The sequence below is a fragment of the Amblyraja radiata genome, chromosome 15 (assembly GCF_010909765.2).
Source record: "Amblyraja radiata isolate CabotCenter1 chromosome 15, sAmbRad1.1.pri, whole genome shotgun sequence".
Lineage (NCBI taxonomy): Eukaryota > Metazoa > Chordata > Chondrichthyes > Rajiformes > Rajidae > Amblyraja > Amblyraja radiata.
Window position 1 is genome coordinate 45,529,531 of NC_045970.1, and position 16,805 is coordinate 45,546,335.

Sequence of the window (16,805 nt, forward strand, 5' to 3'; positions counted from 1 at the left end):
CCCCGTACACTCGCTTGGGACAATTTACAATTTTCCTTACTGAAGCCAATTGATGTGTTGCAGTTTGGGAGGTCACATGTGAGAGAAACGTATGCTGGCTCTTGCCCTGAGTATGCAATCTCTTGCCCAGAGTGGGGGAATCGAGGACCGGAGGAGGACATAGGTTCAAGGTGAAGGGGAAAAGTTTAATGGGAATCTGAGGGACAGTGTGGAGGGGGAGGGAGAGGGGGGCAGTCAGCGAGAGGAGGGGTGGGGGGGGGGGGGGTAGAGATGGGGCAGTTAGTGAGGGGGAGCGGCAAAGTGTGGGGGGAGAGAGAGGGGGCTGTTGATATGTTGGGGAGAGAGTGGGGGGGAGAGAGAGGAGGGTTCATTGTTCAGAGGGAGGGGGAGGGAGGAAGGGGAGGAAGGAGGGAAGGAAAGAGGGAAGGGAGAGAGGGAGAGAGTGTGGGGGTAGAGAAGGGGAACAGAAGTCAGTGCAGAGGGAGAGGGGGAGAGAGAGCGAGGGAGGGAGGCAGTCAATGGAAAGCAACCATGTGCTGAGGTGGAAATGTAGTCTTTTACTAGTATTAAGATTCTGATCTTGGCAGGACTCTGCTTAGCTCAGGAATGTTATGATATGGGAATGGGTAGGAAGTGATCTGCTACAATGGAATTCTACACTTGGATCAAATATCTATTTATCTGAGCTCAAATGAACATTTTGTTTAATATGCAACATGCTCCCCAAGGTAAACACAAGACCAGATGGTTTGACAATATCTGCAATGTCGAATGTTCGCATGGCTTTGCTTAAATGGTACTTTATTGTTACATCTACCTACACACAATGAAATTATATGTGTTGCATAAAATTCAAAAAATCCTAGTATAGTTATATGTAAGCATCATAAAACCTAAGGAATGTCACTGTTGCTGAACCTGGTGGTGTGGGACTTTGGGCCACTGCATCTCCTGCCCAATGGTAGCAGGGAGAAGATGGCATGGTCAGGGTAGTTGCGATCCTCAATGATAAGTGCCACCTTCTTGAGTCTGTGTCTCACGTAGATGCAATAAAGAATGGTCTCGACCCAAAACATCACCCCTTCCTTCTATCCAGAGATGCTGCCTGTCCCGGCTGAGTTACTCCAGCATTTTGTGTCTATCTCTTGTAGATGATGTCGATGATGAGGAGAACTATGCCCCTGATGACTGAGCCTAGTCCATCACTCTCTGCAGAAAGATGAGCTGGCCAGTTTGCATTTCTGAGGTGATTGGCAAATTCAGGCGAATCCATGTAATTTCTGAGGCAGGAGTTGATTTGTGTCATAATCAACCTCTCAATGAATCTCATTGGAGAAATATAAGAGCTGTTGAACAGTAATCATCGAGGCAAGTCACCATATCACGCATCCCAAAGGATTCATCTCATCCCGCACATCACTTGTTTGGCCTTCTGCCCTCATCAAAGCGTTACAGGTCCATCAAATCACACACCACAAGATTAACAAACAGTTTCTACCCCAAGGCCATCGCCACTCTGAACTGAACACACAGCCCCCATAGCCAATATTTCACTATATAACACTACACTGTGAAATATTGCACATTCTGACGATGTTTTTCTTGCTGTTCTTGCTGCTCGCATTGTCATTATTTATCTATTTATCTGACACGTTGGAGCTCCGCTTGGGCAGTGCACCTGACATTTAGTTGTATGTATTTACAATGACAATAAAGTGTATTATTATTATTATTCATTTGACTTGAGTAGAGTAGACTTGATGGGCCGAATGGCCTAATTCCGCTCCTATCATTTATGATAATTTAGACAGCACGCGCAGATCTTGCTAGTCAAGATTACATCACGAGAACAAAACATTAAAGAGCAAAATGGAATGACAAAACAACTTTGCATCAAGTGTAATAAATAGCACAGCAAAGTAATCCCGTATAATCCTATGTACATGGAAACATGGTGAAAGAAATGAATGGGCTAACATTCTGAAAAAAAATACCAGATCGACAAAAAAAATCTTGAGCACAGATAAACGGGGTTGCAATTTGAGAACAAGGGCTGTCAAAGCAGACAAAGGTCAATTTAAGAGTAGTTTATGAAAAGCAAAGGAACGGAGGAATTGTGGTGATAACAATCAACAGGATATTTTGGTTTTTGTGACAGCTCCATGTGCTTTCATATCTGAAAATCTGAAAGAAACATATGGTTTCATAAAGTTGACTTCCACATTGGCAAAATGTCGCTTCTAAGACTCCATTATCTATCAAAACTGAATATAATACACAATTAGCCCACCCCCAGACCGTTGAGGGTGGGCTAGGATGGAGTTGTGTATTATTTTCAGACCACCTTGCAATGAAATCTGCTTCAACTTTAGAAATATTAACTTACAGAGTCAGAGGAGCCTGTAAAGCAAATGCAAACAGGCAAAATGCAATATTCATAGAGCGACAGTGTGGAAACAGGCCCTGCAGCCCAACTTGCCCACACCGGCCAGCATGTCCCAGCTACACTAGTCCCACCTGCCTGCGTTTGGTCCATATCCCTCCTAACTTGTCCTATCGTGTACCTGTCTAACTGTTTCTTAAATGTTGGGATAGTCCCAGCCTCAACTACCTCCTCCGGCAGCTTGTTCCATACACCCACCACCCTGTGTGTGGAAAAAGTTACCCCTCAGATTCCTATTAAATCTTTTCCCCTTCACCTTGAACTTATATCCTCTGGTCCTCGATTCCCCTACTCTGCGCATGAGATTCTGTGCATCCACCCGATTTATTCCTCAAGTCACAATCCAATAGACAGAGCAAGCAATATACTCATCCGAATCAGATGGTGTGTGTGCTATTTTGGTGCTGGAACACAGACCCAGATCCCACATTGAAGTAAAGAGATAACTCCCTGGAGGAGCTTCTTCCAAACCAGATGCCTGTGCATACCACAAGTTTAACATTATTCTGAAGCAGATTTGGGTAGGAATGTTAAAATTGAAAAGAGACTGCAGATATTGTCATCTGGAGCAAACCACCGTAGCATTAGCTTTGTTACATTTTAATTGTCATGCTGGTATTGGGAATGTGGACAATGTGACATTGTTATCCACTCGAGTTTGGTTTAGATTTGTTTAGAAACTGACTGGAGTTTAGAAGGATGAGAGGGTATCTCATTGGAACTTACCAAATAGTGAAAACTATTTACATAGTTACATTCAATGTGATCATGGCTGATCATCCAAAATCAGTACCCCGTTCCTGCTTTTTCCCCATACCCCTTGATTCCGCTAGCTCTAAGAGCTATTATGTCATTCTCTGCCACAGAAGGTAGTTGAGACCAGTTCATCGGCTATATTTAAGAGGGAGTTAGATGTGGCCCTCGTGGCTAAAGGGATCAGGGGGTATGGAGAGAAAGCAGGTACAGGATACTGAGTTGGATGATCAGCCATGATCATATTGAATGGCGGTGCAGGCTCGAAGGGCCGAATGGCCTACTCCTGCACCTATTTTCTATGTTGCTATGTCATCTGCAAATTTACTAATGTTACTTGTAATCCCTTCATCTAAATCATTTATATATTGTAAATAGCTGCGGTTCCAGCACCGAGCCTTGCAGTACCCCACTAGTCACTGCCTGCCATTCTGATAGGGACCCGTTAATCCCTACTCTTTGTTTCCTGTCTGCCAACCAATTTTCTATCCATGTCAGCCCTCTACCCCCAAAACCATGTGCCCTAATTATGCCCACTAATCTCCTATGTGGTACCTTATCAAATGCTTTCTGAAAGTCCAGATACACTACATCCACTGGCTCTCCCTTGTCCATTTGAATTGTTGCATCCTCAAAAAATTCTCGAAGATTAGTCAAGCATGATTTCCCCTTCGTAAATCCATGCTGACTCGGACCGATCTGCTATCCAAATGCGCCGCTATTGCATCTTTAATAATTGACTCCAGCATCTTCCCCACCACCAATGTCAGGCTAGCTGGTCTATAATTCCCTGCTTTCTCTCTCCCACCTTTCTTAAAAAATGGGATAACATTAGCTACCCTCCAATCCACAGGAAACGATCCAGAATCTATGAAACATTGGGAAATGATCCCAAATGCGCCCATGATTTCTGGAGCCACCTCCTTGAATGAGGACCATCAGGCCCTGGGAATTTTGTCAGCCTTCAGTCCCATCATTCTAGCCAACACCATATCCTGACTAATGTGAATTTCCTTCAGTTCCTCCATCACCCTAGGTCCTCTGTCCCCTCGTACATCTGGGAGATTGTTTGTGTCTTCCTTAGTGAAGACAGAACCAAAGTACCTGTTCATCTCGTCTGCCATTTAGTTGTTCCCCATAATACATTCACCTGTTTCTGTCTTCAAGGGACCCACATTTGTCTTAACTAATTTTTTCCTTATTACATACCTAGAGAAGGTTTTACTATCCTCCTTTATATTCTTGGCTAGCTTACCCTCGTACTTCATCTTTTCTCCCCTGTATTGCCTTTTTAGTTACCTTCTGTTGTTCTTTAAAAGTTTCCAAATCCTCTGGCTTCCCACTCATCTTTGCTATGTTATACATCTTCTCTTTTACTTTTATACAATCCTTGACTTCCCTTGTCAGCCACTGTCGCCTCTTACACCCCTTAGAATCTTTCTTCCTCTTTGGAATGAAATGCATCTTCTGGATTATTCCCAGAAATACCTGCCATTACTGTTCCACCGCCATCCCTGCTCGGGTCCCTTTCCAGTCAACTTTGGCCAGCTCCTCCCTCATGCCTACATAGTCCTTTTTGTTCAACTGCAATACTGACACTTCCGATTTTACCTTCTCCCTCTCAAACCTTATCATATTATGGTCTACCTCCAAATGGTTCCTTTACCATGAGTTCCCTTATCAAATCCGGTTCATTACACAACACTAAACCCTGAATTGCCTTCTCCCTGGTAGGCTCCAGTATAAGCTGCTCTAGGAATCCATCACGGAGGCACTCCACAAACTCCCTTTCTTGGGCTCCAGTACCAACCTGATTTTCCCAGTCTACCTGCATGTTGAAATCTCCCATAACCACCGTAGCATTAGCTTTGTTACATTTTAATTTTAACTCCCGATGCAACTTGAACCCTGTATCCAGGCTACGGTTTGGGGGCCTGTAGACTCCAGTAGGGTCTTTTTACCCTTACAATTTCTCAAGTTCTATCCACAATGACTCTACATCTTCTGATTCTATGCCACCCCTCGCAAGTTGATGTGGAGAGAATCATTTCAGTAACGGAAGAGTCTCGAACCAGAGGGCACAACCTCAGAATAAAAGGACATACCTTAACAATGGAGATGAGGAGGGATTTCTTTAGTGAATCTGTGGAATTCATTACCACAGATGGCAGTGGAGACTGGGGATTTTTAAAGTGGAGATTAATGTGCTTGATTAGTAGGGGTGTCAAAAGTTACGGGAAGAAGGCAGGAGAATGGGGTCGAAAGGGAAAAAAATAGATCAGCCATGATTGAATGGTGGAGTAGACTCGATGGGCCAAATGGCCAAATACTGCTCTCATGTCTTATGGTCTTGCTGTGGAAATGACAAAGATTGTAAAGTATTGCACTCATCCTTCAGATTACCTCCACTCAGTGAGAAGTACACAGGAGGTGAGGTACAGTGTGGCAGAGAGGAAAATAAAGTCATAAGGTCATACGTGACAGGAGAAGAATTAGGCCATTCAGCCCATCAAGTCTACTCCACCATTCAATCATGGCTGATTTATCTCTCCCTCCTAACCCCATGCTCCTGCCTTCTCCCCATAACCCCTGACACCCATAGATGGAGAACAGGGCTGGAGTGATGAGGCAACTTTGCTTCACCCCAACCTGGACCAGTAATGGGCTCCTGACGCAGTATTATAGATTGCACGTCATGAATGGTCTAATTCTGCTCCTATCACTTATGATCTTATAGTGTAGGAGAAGTAGAAGAACACGGAATACCATTTTCATCACAGGAGGCCACTTAAGGGAGTTGCTTTGGAAACTGACAAGTATTCACCTACTTACAGATTTTTACCAGATGGTACAATTAATCTGCGTGAATTAGCACCACTTTGGCCAGGATTTTGCTCTACAATTTCCTAAGCAAAATAGGGAAACTGCAGCCCCTATGCTTTCTCCACAAAGCAATGAAAAGCTAATAGAAACAGTCAAAACATTTTTACTCTGTTTTATTCCACTGAAGCAATTAGCATGCATCCGCCCGCCAATCTTGTGCAGGAGCTTGAAAGGCAAAGGCAAGACTAGCAGAGGGTTGTTCCATTATAGATGTCCCACAATTAAACGACACCGACTGACCCTGGATGTCCGGGATGCAAACAGCACTGTCCCCAACACCACAAGTAGCTCCTGAACCAGAGAATGGTGTGTGGGAAGTAACTGCAGATTGCGGGCAGTTAGTAAAGATGAAGGAGTAGGGGATCAGGAAAACGGGTCATTGCAAGTAAAGATGAGGGAGTGGAGGCCTGGAAAACGGAAGTCATTGAAAGTTGCTCCAGCATTTCGTGAATATCTTCAAGGAACTGCAGATGCTGGTTTACACCGAAGATAGATACAAAATGCTTGACTAACTGAGCGGGACAGGCAGCATCTATGGAGAGAAGGAATGGATGATGTTTCGGGTCGAGACCCTAATTCAGACAGAGTCAGGGGAGAGGAAAACTAGAGATATGGAAGGGTAAGGTGTGAAAACGACAGATCAAAGCAGACAATGGTCAAGTACTTCATTGTTGGCTGAGGAGAAGGTGACAACAAGGCATGCAGACAGTATTTACAGGAAAATTACAGAAAGGGTTGACAGGAGTCGCTGCCTCAAAAAGGCAGCCAGCATCATCAGAGAACCACACCATCTTGGCCACACACTCATTTGACTCCTGCCATTGAGAAGAAGGTACAGGAACTTGAAAACTGTAATGTCCAGGTTCAAAAAACAGCTTCTTCCCTACAGCTATCAGGCTATTAAACACTACAGTCTTCAAATAAGCTCTGAACTTGGGGGCATTGGTTTTGTCTGTGTGTGCGCGTGCGTGTATGTATTAGTGTGTTTGTGTGTTAGTGTGTTAGTCTGTGTTGGTGAGTGTTCGTGTGTGTTTGTGTGTGTTAGTGTTCATCTGTGTTAGTGAGTGTTCATGAGAGTTCGTGAGTGTAGTCACACAAACACTGAACTTTTTTCCCCTCATTTATTATATTTGTTTACAGCACCCGCTAGCGTTGCTTGTAGAACGAACACACGTGCCCCACCATGAATGTTACGCGATATAAATGTCCCACCAGGAGTATCCCCATGTAAGAAACAATTCCAAACATCCAGTCACTTCAACGCCACTGCCCAACCCCGGCTGCCTTGCAAGTCCTCTGTCTAGCTGGTTCTTCGCTGTTTAATTTTTAAACCCTTGTTCACAAACAGGGCGACAATTTGGGCATCGTAAAAATTCTATGACATCATGGAAAGCTTCAAGTGGAAGAATCCAAACCCGTTGTTTAAAGCTGCATCCAGTGTTCAGAAATAATTCTATGTTCGCAAGAACATTGACAAAACTGCAACTTGATCTTGCTCATATCCTGGCACGCGTTACAGGCCCTGAACACATTAAAACTGTTCCTCGGGCTTTTTCCACTTGATACCAGAAAAATAACAGAGGGAAAAACAGGAATGTTTGTTGTACAGGAAGGAACTGCAGATGCTAGTTTAAACCGAAGACAGGCACAAAATGCTGGAGTAACTCAGCGGGACCGGCAGCATCTCTGGAGAGAAGGAATGGGTGATGTTTCGGGTCGAGACCCTTCTTCAGACTGCGTGTCAGGTGAGAGGGAAACTAGGGATATGGAAAGGTAAGTTGTGAAAGCGACAGGCGTTTTCTGGACTCTGGAGAGAAGGAATATTTATTACCAGTTTTATATGCTTTTCTGCAGGACTAGGGAGCTCAGGTCTCAAATTGGGGCCACTCCGCTACCAAACTACCAATCAGCCCATGATATTCCAAGTCTCCTGCTTCCGATTCTCCCTCCACTCTTCCCAATCTAACCCTAAAAAAAAGACCACTGTTTTTTTGAATAATGCCTCTCTGGAGGCACCTTGCTCGACGCCAAGTGCAGGTCATTGGTTCCTGCAAGAAGATTATCCCTTAAATGTGCCTTTCCGTCCTCCGCAGGGCACTGAAGCCGGAACGGAGCAAAGATGGAGTCCCTGGCCGTTGATCCGAGGTGGATGTGGGCGGATTCAGTGGCGCGGGGGAGAAACGAAGAAGGGACCCTTATGAAGTCTGAAAAAGGGTCCCGACTTGAAACATTGGCCGGGCCGGCGGTGGGTGCCGGAGATCGGTCGAGGATTCACCACCGAGAACAAAGAGAGACAATGTGGATCCTAGACCGGGTGAGGCTGTCGATCTCAACCTCGTCGGGATGTCCACGCCGATTGGCGGGTTAAATTTGCCCCCTACGTCCGGGGCTCAGGAACTCAGACCTGGCCCGAACCGGCAGACCCGCTCCCATGGCCGAGGCTGATTTTGAGGCCCCCTCTGTCGGTCCGGCAAAACGGATAATACGGCAGGGTTCTGGAACTAAAGGTGCCGTAAAATTAGCGATGGACCTGTAGTCACTTAAATGATTGGAAGCCTGTGACTAGATAGAGCATCACTATTTGCCATCCACATCAACAATTTGGATATGAATGTAGGAGGTATGAGGAGTACATTGCATGAAACACGATGACGCTGTTGGTCAGGAGGAAGCATATCAGGTTTCAGGACCATAATGATCAGCTGGTAAATTGGGCAGAGCAAGGGCTGATGGAATTTAATCCTGATGAGCGTGAGGTGATGCATTTTGCAAGAGCTAATGGGAATGGGACATATACCATGAACGGCTGGGCTGAGGGGATTGAGGAATAGAGGGACCTTAGATCTTTGAAGGTGGCAGCGCAGGTAGATATGGTGGTGAAGGGGCATATTAAATGCTAACCTCCTTCAAGTCAGACACAGAGTATAAATGCACGGAGATGTTCAAGTTCAAGTTCAAGTGAGTTTATTGTCATGTGTCCCTGTATAGGACAATGAAATTCTTGCTTTGCTTAAGCACACAGAAAATAGTAGGCATTTACTACAAAACAGATAAATGTGTCCATATACCATGATATAAATATATACACACATGAATAAATAAACTGATAGTGCAAATAACAGAAAGTGGTTGGTAATAGTCAGAGTTTTATAGTCTTAGAGTTTAATAGTCAGATGTCGCGCAACTTCATAAAACGTTGGTTAGGCCACAGCTGGAAAACGGTGTGCAGTTTAGTTTAGAGATACAGCACAGAAACAGGCCTGCCGACCCACTGAATCTGCACCGACCTGCGATCCCCACACTAACAATATCCTACACACTCTTGGGACAATTTACCAATTCACCAAGCCAATCAGCCTACAAAACCCATACGTCCTTGGAGTGTGGGGGGGGGGGGGGGGAACCAGACCACGCAGATCATGGGGATAAAAGTGCAAACTCCCTACAGTCGGGATTGAACCCGGGTCTGCAACCTGCGCTGTAAGTCTTGTGCCACACACGATTACACCAAGGGACTGTAGAGGGTGCAGAGAGGATTTACCTGGGTGTTGCCTGGTGTTGTCTGGGAGGAGATATTTCAGTTATGAGGAGCAAATGGATAAGCTAGGTTAATTCACTTTGTACTAAGTCATAAGGTCATAAGTGATAGGAGTAGAATTAGGCCATTCGGCCCATCAAGTCTGCCATTCAATCATGGTTGTTTGATCTCTCCCTTCTAACCCCATTCTCCTGCCTTCTCCCCATAACCTCTGACACCCGTACTAATCAAGAATCCATCTATCTCTGCCTTAAAAATATCCACTGACTTAGCCTCTACAGCCTTCTGTGGCCAAGAGTTCCACAGATTCTCCACCCTCTGACAAAATAAATTTCTCCTCATCTCCTTCCTAAAAGAATGTCCTTTAATTCTGAGGCTATGACCTCTAATCCTAGACTCTCGCACTAGTGGAAACATCCTCTCTACATCCACTCTGTTCAAGCCTTTCACTGTTCTGCACGTTTCAATGAGGTCCCCTCTCATTCTTCAGAACTCCAGTGCCGTCAAACGCTTTGGAGGAGGTTGAAGAAGGATCGGGCAGAGGTATGCACAATTATGAGGGACAGGGAGGAACTTTGAAAACGGCGTTGCAGCTTTTACTCTGGCCTGGGTGGGGTTTTTTTTCCGGCAGAGAAGCCAAGTCTCTTCACAGGCGAGTTCAAACACTGTGTATGTTATTGGTCAGGTTGTGTCTACAATTCCGAGGGAGGGCAGATTACGCAAGGCTGAGTAACTATTACAGTCTCCGAGATATCACGCCTCAAATCCAACGAGATTTCTGCCTGCTAAACAAATGGGAAATTCTTCAGCCTATGCTACCTCCACTCAACAACCTAGGTTGATCTGACCTCAACCAACGAGCTACGGTACATGGACAATGGTCACAACTGCTCGTTCCGGGACTGAATGCTGAATGATCAGCAAGTGATCACTTATTTACGAACAACTAATGATGAACAGATACCAGTATACCAGAACCAAGCACAGTCAGTCAATGAGAAAAAATATGTACAAATCCAGAATCAACAAATTGACTCCCTGGGTAGGTGGAATTTACTCGCTGGGAGTACAATTACCCCAGGTTGGGAACTCCTGCCTTATCATGTATCCTGTACACTGTGAATGGCTCGATTATAATCACTGACTGATGAGCACTGAACTGAACTCTGTAAATTGCCCTTTGTGTGTAGGCGAGTGGTAGAATCTGGGGGAAATAGAAATTGATAATAATATGGAAAGTATAAAGTTGGATTAGATTAGTGTTGGATTAGTGTAAATGGGTGGTTGTCGTGGACTCAGTGAGGCAAAGGAAAAGTGTCAAAATGGACTCTAAGTGCTGGAGTAACTCAGCAGGTCAGGTCAGCATCCTTGGAGAACATGGATAGGTGATGTTTCGGGTCTCGACCCAAAACATTACTCATCCATGTTCTCCAGGGATGCTGCCTGACCTGCTGAGTCACTCCAGTACTTTGTGCAATTTTCGTGTATTAACCGGCATTTGCTATTCTTTGTTTCTACATTCTAGGATTAATGGAAATGGGTGGTTAATAGGCAGTGTGGACTCGGTGAGATGAAGTGTCAATGCTGTTTCTCTATCTATATATCAATAAGAAAATATCAAGTTCCTCTGCTCTTCGTCACACTGTGAAGACATGTTTCAATCTGTTAAAAAGAGAACATGGAGAGCTCAATGGTTTTTCCATACTGAATTATGTTAGTCGTTTCACTTGGTGTCTGTGAACAAAAACAAAATCTGTGCAGATATGGTTGTTGTGAAATGCTGTTCTTTTAAGGAGCGCGGCTCATTTTAATTTTCTCGGAAAACATCTGTAATTATTCCCCAACTCTGTCCACACCAAACTTGTTGGCGAGATGTTGTGTTTAGGTTAGTTTAGAGATACAGCACGGAAACAGGCTCTTCAGCCCACTGAGTCCACACCAACCAGTGATCACCCCCAACACTAGTTCTTACCTATGCACTAGGGACAATTTACAGAAGCCAATTCACCTACAAACCTGCACGTCTTTGGAATGTGGGAGGAAACCAGAGCACATGGAGAAAATCCTCATGGTCAGGGAGAGAGCAAGGCAAGGCAAGGCAAGGCAAGGCAAGGCAACTTTATTTATATAGCACATTTCATACACGAGGCAGACTCAAAGTGCTTCACATAAAGACATGTCATACAATAAATGAAATAATAAAAATGAAATAAAATAGAAGAACTAAAAGAAAAGAAAAGCAAAATTAAAAATGCATTATAAAAAGTGCAAAAGTTAAAAGTGCAATGTAGTTAAGATTTAGCTGAAAGCTAAAGTAAACATAAAAGTTTTCAGTCTTGTTTTAAAAGTGGTCAAAGTTGAGGCAAGTCTTAAATCTTCAGGAAGTTTATTCCAGCTATTTGTTGCATAGTAACTAAATCCTGCTTTCCCATGTTTTGTATTTACTCTGGGAATCACTAGCAGTTTGGTTTCAGAAGATCTTAGCGGTCTAGAAGGCTTATATAGTGGAAGCATGTCAGTGATATACTTTGGCCCTAAACCATGTAGTGATTTATAGGTGAGCAGCAGGATTTTCAAAAATCAATTCTCTGACATACAGGGAGCCAATGTAAGGATTTAAGAATTGGTGTAATGTGTTCAAATTTTAGAGCATACAAACTCTGTGCAGATGGCAACCGGAGTCGGGATCGAACACGGGACTCTGGCGCTGCAAGGCAGCAACTCTACCACTGCGCCACCCCATGTGCATAGGGAATGTTGGCGACTCGTCCATTCCAAATTGCAACAGCGTGTGCTGAGGAACGCATTGAAGCTTGGTGCAGCCAACACTAAAGGGCCTGTCCCACTGTACGAGGTAATTCAAGAGCTCTCCCGAGTTTAAAAAAAAATCAAACTCGTGGTAAGCACGTAGAATGTACGTAGCGGGTACGTCGGAGCTCGGGACGTCTCTTAGTGGCTCGTAACGCTAACGGCAGGTACTCGGGAAACGCGGCAAGCTCGTGAAGACTCGTGAAGTTTTTCAACATGAAAAATGTCCACGAGAGCCCCGAGTACCCACGAGCGGCTATTACCGTCATTCTCCGAGTTCGAATCAGGGGAAACTCGGGAGAACTCTTGAATTAGCTCATACAGTGGGACAGCCCCTTAAGGCTCCGTGGGGGAGGTCCACAGTCCAGGGGTCCCTCAGCTGCTGCACAACAAGGGGCAAAGACCGCTGGGGGCACCCCTCACACAAGCTACGGTACAGTCCAATTCTGCTCTACCTCACTGCAGACATTGAACTTTATCTCAGGACCTGCTGCATCATAATTCTGTGAACTATATTCTGCACTCTATATCTTGCCCTTCACTCTACCTATTGAGTTTCGAGTTAGGAGATACAGCGCGGAAACAGGCCCTTTGGCCCACCGAGTCCCCGACAACCAGTGATGTCCGCACACGAGCACTGCCCTGCACTGTAGGCACAATTTACAATATTTACCCACAAACCTGTACCTCTTTGGAATGTGGGAGGAAACTGACGCGGTCACGGGGAGAACGTACAAACTCCGTACAGACAGCAACCGTAGTCAGGATCGAACCCGGGTCTCTGGCTGTGCAAGGCAGCAACTTTACCACTGTGCCACCCTGTACTTGAGTTTTGCTTCATTGCATTAGTTGATTTAGTTGGATAGCAGGCAAAACTTTTCACTGTGTCCTTCTAGACGCGCCAATAATAAATTAAACCTACACAAGGGAATGGACATCACTCCAGGGGCCAGCGAGCGGTAAGAGAGTTTTGAGTAAGGTACTGGGCACTACAACACTGTAGACTACACTACTACGGAGTAGGACTCTATTGATAGTGCAGCCACAAAGAATGCATGAAGAGGATTTTGCAAAATATATTTCTGATCTGCATATATTTTTTATTACAAATATCTTTTTTTTAAATCTCTCTGTACAAAACATCCCAATACAAGAGAAAGGGCAATGAATTGTGAACGGAGACTTCCCTGAACGTTCTCTAGTTGAACAATGAAACAAACCTTGGCCAAATCAAACATCTAGCAAGTGTGCAAGGGTCAGAAATAGCACCAAACATCTTTTATACGTGCCTATTATTGACTGGGTCCTGACGCAATTCCCCAAGGCAGGGGTCGGGAACCTACGGCCCCCGGGCCGAATGCAGCCCATAACCCAAAATCATCCGGCCCGCAGGCAGATTTTTCCCCCCGTAATCATCCGGCCCGCCGAGCGCCCGCGCTGGCACTGCCGCGCACCTTCTGTGAACACGTTTACGAAAGAACTGCAGATGCTGGAAAAATCGAAGGTAGACAAAAATACCGGAGAAACTCAGCGGGTGAGACATGCAAAGATTACATGAGGCTGCCTCACCCGCCGAGTTTCCTCAGCATTTTTGTCAACCTTCTGTGAACACGTGATTTGATGCCTGCCATCCAGGGGCGGGATGGGGGCGGGTCCCATGTATACACGTGATAGATGTGGCCCGCCATCCTCTCACACACATACGTCCCGGCCCCTATGCAGAACAAGGTTGCCGACCCCTGCCCTAAGGGCACAGATGCCATCAATGTACACTAATTGCTGCCAGTGATCTCTTGCAACACTAACTGCACTTCAAACCGCACGCACTCATTAGCCATTAAATCCCTTGGAAAGCCTCCAGCTGCCCGTAGACTTTCTAACCTTGTGTACTGTCTTTTAGTTCACCAACCATACAAAAACAAAAACACTGTGCGACATCACCGCCCGAGAACAATAAGATGTATAAAATGGGATGTTTGCACAGCACGTCAGCCTGGGGTGGGGCAGGGCTGCCCCTGTAGACAGTGAGGCCAGGTGTGGGATGTTTGCTTCCAGCCCACCAGCCTGGGGAATTTCTAGGCAGCTTCCTCTGGCAGAAAGCTAAGAGGAACCAGAGAAGAACGGTTGAGTTGCTGCCCTACAGCGCCAGATCCTGGTTCGATCCTGACTACGGGTGCTGTCTGTACAGAGTTTGTACTTTTGCCCCTTAACCGCGAGGGTTTTCTCCGGGTGCTCCGGTTTCCTTCCACACTCCCAAGACGGACCGGTGCTTGTAGGTTAATTGACTTCGGTACAATTGTAAATTGTCCCTGGTGTGTTGGATAATGCTAGTGGGCTGGAAGAAAACGTCCCACACCTGGTGGGCCGAAGGGCCCGTTTCCACGCTGTATCTCTAAAGTACTAAAGGAACGGAGAAAAAGTAGGTAAGGGCCAAATGGCTCCTCATGCCTGTTCCACCATTAGACAAGATCACGGCTTCACTTGCACGCACTAACCATATAAATCTCCATTTGCTTCAAATCTAACTTTTTGTCTCAAATATAACTCACAATTCAGCTTCCATGGAATAGTGAAATGCAAGGGTGTCAACGAGTGTCACGACTCGTTGTGTACTGACCCCAGAAGATCTACTATCAATAAATACGATCTATTATAGTAGATCTTCTGGGGTCAGTACACAACGAGTCGTGACACTCGTTGACACTTATTATTTAAATCTCTCTTCTAAGCAACTATATCTCCTCAGTCTACCTGTTGCACTTGTGTTTGCCTCGATCGTATTCATGTACAGTCAAGCCAAACACAAGTATAACAGGTGTAGGAAGGAACTGCAGATGCTGGATTACACTGAAGATAGACACAAAATGCTGGTGTAGCTCAGCGGGATTAGCAGCATCTCTGGAGAGACGGAGTGGATGAGAGAAGAACTGAGAGAAGGAATCTCCCAGTTGCTAACCATTGTAACTCTTCATCCCATTCCCAAACTGACCTTTCTGTCCAGGGCCTCTTCCATTACCAGAGGGAACCCACATGCAACCTAGAGGAACGGCACCTCATACTCCACTTGGGTAGCTCACAACCCAACGTGTGAACATTGAATTCTTCAATGTTACGTAACTACTAATAGATTAGATTAGATTAGATTAGATTATACCTTTAATAATCCTTTACAGGAAATTACAGTGCCACGACAGCTTCAAGACAGACATAACACCACACATTTCCTCAAATGGCTTCCATACTTAACAAGTTAAAATACAAGTTAAAATACAAGTTAAAATACAATTAATTTAAAAAAAAAGTGCAGTTATTTATGCGCATTATATAACCTTATAGCAGCTGGTAAACAGGACTTCCTATGTCTCTCAGTTTTGCACATTGGTGCAATCAGCCTCTGACTGAAGATGCTGCTCTTGATCACCTTCAGGGCATGGAGTGGGTGAGTGGGGTTGGTCATTATTGAACCCAGTTTGTTCAGAGTTCTGGCCTCTGCCACCTGCTGGACCGTTCGTTGCTCAGCCCCGACCACTGAGGCGGCCTTCCTGATTAGCTTGTCCAGTCTGTTTTTGTCCGCTATACGGGCGCCATCTCCCCAACAGGCCACAGCAATAAGCCCCCCTGTCTGCCCCCACCACACTCCAGAGGTAGCGGGATCGATGCCCGCATTCTCCAGGTGATCCTTTGGTGCAGTTCAGTGGCGCAGCAGTAGAGTTGTTGCCTTACAGCGCCTGCGGCGCCGGAGACCCGGGTTCGATCCTGACTACAGGTGCTGTCGGTACGGAGTTTGTACGTTCTCCCCGTGACCACGCGAGATTTCTCCGGTTGACACCCGCCCTCCAAAGACGCACAGGTTCGTCGGTTGATTGGCTTTGGTAAAATTGTACCCAATGTGTAGGATTGTGTTGGGCCTGTTTCCGTGCTGGGGTGGACGAGGGCTGGAGATGTGGTGAATTGGCCGTATACTTCAGCGGAAAACAAACCAAGCCAGATAGCCAAAGTTTTAGGTCGGCCACACACAGTGAGAGGCGCACACACACGCACACACACACACACACACGCACACTACCATCCTGCCAGAATACCAGTCGGTCCCTCTGGTTCAAAAATCAGATGTACGCACTTTACACCGCAGGGCAATCTTGATGAAATAAAATTCCAAACTTTTGCTGAGAAAACAAAAGGTGTTTAAAATTGTGCATGCACGGAGTTGGATTGCTACAAGGCATGTTATCCTTGGAGCTCATCAGAACTCTGCGGACCCCTTCATCTCAATTACCCCCTGATTGCAATATGACAGAACATCGGGTAGAACATGATAGCAGGGTGTTGGGAGACAGAGGAAAGCTCAAGAAGCAAAATGAAAGAGGAATTAAAAATCTA

The 16,805-nt window shown here is 45.4% G+C and overlaps 1 protein-coding gene across 1 annotated transcript in view; it reads right to left on the reverse strand.

The window, feature by feature from the left end:
* bicc1 (BicC family RNA binding protein 1) overlaps window positions 1–16,805 on the reverse strand; it is a 242,038-nt gene that overhangs the window by 175,042 nt on the left and 50,191 nt on the right. The window lies entirely within an intron of this gene.